We start from the raw sequence: 5588 nt of genomic DNA on the forward strand, positions 1-5588 counted from the left end.
TAACATGTTCTGATTGATAATTTGATAGGAGAGAAGAGGTTCAAACAAAGAAATTTGAAATGGTGTATGTTTGATTGGAAGGTCATTTTATGTATTTTGATTTGTGTTGCAGCTTTGTTCATGAACAACCTATTTCAAAGTAGGGTTCATTCAAGTATTTAAGTAATTGAATTGCCATAACGTATGCCAGTAGGTAGTAGTGAAAGGAGTTGAAAGACATTAATCTTTTCGATTGTAAAACATGTCTTTAGTAGACAGACATAATACCATTTTTAAGAGTGTCTATATTAGTGTCTATACTACAACAAATAAGGATAAACATAACACAATTTTTAAGAGAAACAACCTTTAATAGACATATTCGATTGTAAAACAGGCCACACACAATGTCAAATTACAATAAAAGATCAAAACAAAAAAATATAATTTGATGTTCAATACTAGTACATCATCATTCAAAATGGGAAATTTTTTCTCGCCTACTTAAAACAGTACTGCAATATCATTACTTCCTAGATTGGATTGGTTGAACTATTTTCTCTTGATTTTCTCTGTTCCCTTCTCATTTGTTGAAGTTTTCTTGTTGTGATTGTTGTTTTTCCATTCCATTTCAACTTGGGTGCAGTACTTGGTTTGTAACCAATATCACCACTAACATCAGCAGATTTGTCACCTTTGTTGAACCAGTAGAGAAGATCTTACAACTTGACATCACAGGCTGTATTCAAAGTATGAAATAATACTGACTGAATTTGTAGTTAAAAATTACAAAATAGTATAACTGAATCAATAGAAAACACTTACATTAAGAGCTTTGAATCCATCTTCAGCTTGAAACACACCCATTACAATGATTGTTTGCCTTTTGTATGAGGTTGTGTTTCCCCTACCCCTTCCTCTTCTTTGTTACTATTATCAGGGGATGGACATGTAGAAGGTGCACTAGGTGCTGTAGGTGGTCTTCTTCTTGCACTCTTTGCATGTGTTGCAGAAGCATTAGGTAAACTAGGTGTGGTAGGTGGTCTTCCTTTTGCACCTTTTCTAGGTACAACAGATGCAATAGGTCCTGGAGATGCACTAGGTGCAGAAGGTGGCCTTCCTCTTGACCTCTTTGCAGGTCCTAGAGATGCACTAGGTGTTGTAGCAGATGATCTTTCTCTTGACCTCTTTGCAGGTCCTGGAGATGCACTAGGTTCTTCATGTGGTCTTCCTCTTGACCTATTTGTAGAATGCTCAGCTTCTGTTTGTGCTTTCTATATACATATAGTTAAAATAAATGTAATTATTACACATGATAGTAATATCACATACAAAATTAAAGTTAAAGATTTTACCTTTGGTCTGCCTAAATCTGAAGTTTTTCCCTTTCCCTTGTCTGTATTTGATGGTTCTTCCCTTGAAGATGACTCAACCCTTTGTGGACATCCTCTCTTGTTGTGGCCTCGAACATTACAGTTACTACATGTCATGGCAAGTCCAGTTCTAGGTATCTTTCCAGATTTTTTACTTTCACCAGCTTCTTTCTTTTGAAGTTTACCTGGCCTGCCAGGTATGCTTTTTATTTCAGGTGGTGCAACTGTGGGGTTAGTAGATTCAGGCCACATCTCCATGTTTGTGACATGTTGAAGGACATTGGCATAAGTCTTCAAGTAAGTTGGCTTACTATAACAGTTGCCAATTTAGTGAAGGGGTTCACCTTTCTTAAAGTAAATGGCAGCCACAGCATGTGCACATGGTATGCCTTTTAACTGCCATACCCTACAACTACAAATCTATCTACCAAGATCAAAACTGTGTTGAAATTGTCCTTCTCTCACTTCAAACCCATCAACTCCATTAAATTCAATATTACAATTCAGTGACCTATAAATATTCTCTTGTAGTACCATTAGACACATTGGAGAAAAATCACTCATCCAAGTATTTGTGAACTCTCTCAACTTGACTATTCTGGTCATCATTTTTACTCTTATCTCTTCAAGCATAGTGATAATTGTCTTGTGTCTAGGTGCCAAGATCCATGAATTAAAGCACTCAGACAAATTGTTATATACAGAATCACATTTTACTTGAGTATTAAAGTAAACCTTACACCAGAACTCTATCTTGTAGTACATAAGATCATCCATCATTTTTTCTGGACCAAGCAACTTCATCTTCACAATATATTTCCTCAATTGAGATTCAAAGGTTCTCTTTGCAATAGACCAAAACTATTGTCTTCTTTGGAGACCTCTCCAATCCTTAGCCCAGTTAGCTAAGATATGTCTAGCACACTTTTTTATGTTCAACAACAGGTAAAATATTTTGAATTTCTCGTATTAATCCCTGTAATAGATCTAGATATGTTATAATAACAAATATATGAAAATTGATAAAGACAGATACAAAATAAAAAAATAATACATATACCTTCTGCATATTTGTAATCAGGGTAAGATTTTCACCATCTCCTAGTCCTAGATCATCCTTCAAAAGTTTGATAAACCATGTCCATGTCTCTTTTTTTCATACTCAACTACTGCCCAAGCAAGTGGCAGCATCTGGTTATTACCATCTCTGGTCACAACAACTAACATTGTCATCTACAAACCTTTTTAAGGAAACAACCATCTAAACCTATGAATTTTCTGCAATTTTGGAATGCCTTCTTCAATGGATCAAAACATATGTAAAAGCTCTGAAATACTGGCCTACCAAGAGCATCAAGCTCACCAAGTTTAACAACACAAGTGCTCCCTGGATTGGTCCTTAACAGTTCATCTTTATAGTCAACAGTTTTCCCAAATTCCACAGCATGATCACCCATGATCTCTTTCAACACTTTAGCTCTTGCCCTCCTAACAGTAGTCTTGGCAACATGCATTTTAAATTTTTTCCTTATCAACTCTAGCAACTTGAAAACTCTTATATTTGGCTGCTCATTAATCCTCTTTCTAAAATGTGTAGCTATGAACTTTGCATTACACAAATAGTTTCTAGTTGTGTTGTTACAATTATACTTTGGATTGTAAGTCTTTATCATGAAATCATTTGTTTTTTTGTCAATACATGCAAAGAAAAGCCATGGACAAGCTTCATTGCACCTACATCAAACTCTTTTTGGCTCATTCACACACTTTTCTATTTGAACTCTCCTTTGGACAACATATTTACCTACTGCTATTCTAAATTCATTCACATCTGCAAAGACCATACCCAACTGCCATACAACTTTCTTGACAGTAGGATCATGTATAATTTTTTTGATTATCTGGCCTCATTGTTCTTGGTAAATTTACACTTCTTGGTAAATTTACTCTTTCAGATTCAACACATTCATCACTAAATTCACCTTCATCTATTTCAAAACTTCCATCATCAAAACTTGCAAAATAAAGTCTCATCACCTCCTAATCATCCTTCAACACTTACTTTACCTGTTTTAGTTCCATCAAAACCTAAATCTGGTCCAGCTTCACCTACTGGTACCTCTTAAGTATCAGTTGGTACTCTCTCTTTTCTTTTTCTTATTTAAAAAGATCTCTTTTCAGCCCTTAACTCCCTAACCTCTTCATGTACATCACTACCATGGTCCTCATCATCATCTCCCACCAATCAACATTCAAACTCAGAACTATCTTCTGTTGAGTAATCAGAACCCAGTTCTTCTAAGAAATCAGATTCAACAGGGCCTGAAATTAGATCATCAACATCTTCAATGACAGCCTCAGTAGTGGAAGGAGATCTAGGAGAAGCAGTTGTAGTGGTAGGATTTGTAGTGAAATGAGTGCCAGTGAAAAGAGATTTAAGAACAACAGTTGTAGTGGGAGAAGTTGGGGTAGAAGTAGATCCAGTAGCAGAAGTAGTGAAAGGAGTTGGGGTAGATTGAGATCTAGTATCAAAGGAAGTAAACGGGTCTTCACCTATCCCACTTTGGCCATTTACTTTATTAAAAGCTGAACTAGAATCCTCCATATCCCCATGAGGGAAATTTTTTAATAAAATAGGGGTAGGGTCACAACTGCATCATCAATTAAGTGTTACATATACTCCATCTTCGAAAGAACAACTTAACTCTAAAATATCCACATCATCATGAATATCTTTCAAAATGCCACTGTTAGGAGGTTTGATACTAAATGTGCAAGTTGTTGTGTATCCCAATTTTTTTTATGTATCCTCTCAATTCAAAATAGGACAGTCTATCCACATCAACATCCAAAAAATCTGTGATTCTCCCACCACTGTAAACTGGTTGTCCACTACTTAAATCTAAGATTCCACCATGATACCATCTTAACGTAATCAAAGTAAATACACTCATCTCATACCTGAACAATGTAACACTAGTAAGGAAATGAGAAACTATGTTTTCTAAGAATTATTTAGTTACTTAAAAAATTCAAAGGCAACAGAACTAGGGAGAAAAGAAAAAGAAACAAAATCCCTAATCGAACACTATCAATCAAACACTAATAAACAAAACCCCTAATATTACGATACACATATCAAAATGGCATTTGAATGTCCAGTTCAACAAAACCCTAATAAACATTAAAATAACACTACCATCAAAACTAAAATCAAATATCAATTTAACATTTAGTTGGTAAAGAATAACCCTAATAAATATTAAAAGGCTCAAATAAACTACAAACTATAGCACACCAGTCAAAAAAACATTTGAATTCGCAGTTTAAATAGAACTCTAATCGAACACTAACATCAAAATAGTATTCAACTAGTAAAGATCTAACCTTTTTCTCAGAAGAAATCGCAAGTAAGCTTTCGAATTCAACAATGGCTACTCAATGCGACTGGAAGAAGAAAGAAGAAAGAAGAAAGGTAAAGGTAAATATGTCACACGTGTCATTTTTTTAAAGTCTTGTAAAGTCGTGGAATCCACGATTATACACGTGTACAACGCGTGTATACAAACAATTTTTATAAATCTGGTATAGGTGACCTCGTCAGCGTCTGAGGGTGAAATAATATAAAAAAAATATTCATAGGGGTAATAGGACCCACGCAAAGGTTAAGTGTGTAGCTGGGAATATGGCCAAAGCTTGAGGGGACATTTGAACATTTTCTCAAAATTATATTATAAACCAATCTATTACGCACCAATTACTAATTATACCCCAGCAATTAATAAAACCATCCCATTACTAATGCAACAACATGAAAGCTACTGCCAATGAGTGTTTCTATAAATTTGAGGCAAAAATTTCTATAGAATTACATTAGCATACATTCAAGTCCTCAATCAAAACATATTATAATTCAAGTGTCTAAATAAAAATTACCGATAAATTTAAAAGTTTGATTATGTTCATCTTAATTATTCAATCTCTCAATTATATGATGTTACTTAATGGATAACTTTTTTTAAAAAATACTATATTAAAGTTTTAATATTTAAAACAAATAATAACTATTTATAAAACTATATTAAAAAGTGCATGAATTAATTAGGGATGTACAACTTCTTTACCTTTAATTATAAATTTCGAATTCAAGCTTGAAAGAAAATCATATTGAAAGTGTCATCCTAAATAAGCGGCTCAACCTAAATTTAATTAGGGTTTCAATTCGGATTCGAATAA

At 34.1% G+C, this 5588-nt stretch overlaps 1 long non-coding RNA gene across 1 annotated transcript; it reads right to left on the reverse strand.

Annotated features, from left to right (window-relative positions):
- Positions 1 to 407: 407 nt before the first annotated feature.
- Positions 408 to 5235, reverse strand: LOC104648809 (uncharacterized). The gene is made up of 2 exons (XR_011211131.1): positions 805 to 5235; positions 408 to 718 (listed from the first exon to the last, which is right to left on the reverse strand). It is a non-coding gene; the product is annotated as an uncharacterized lncRNA (long non-coding RNA).
- Between the last annotated feature and the right edge of the window lie 353 nt (positions 5236 to 5588).

Source organism: Solanum lycopersicum, chromosome 8, assembly GCF_036512215.1.
Source record: "Solanum lycopersicum chromosome 8, SLM_r2.1".
In the NCBI taxonomy this organism is placed as follows: Eukaryota; Viridiplantae; Streptophyta; class Magnoliopsida; order Solanales; family Solanaceae; genus Solanum; species Solanum lycopersicum.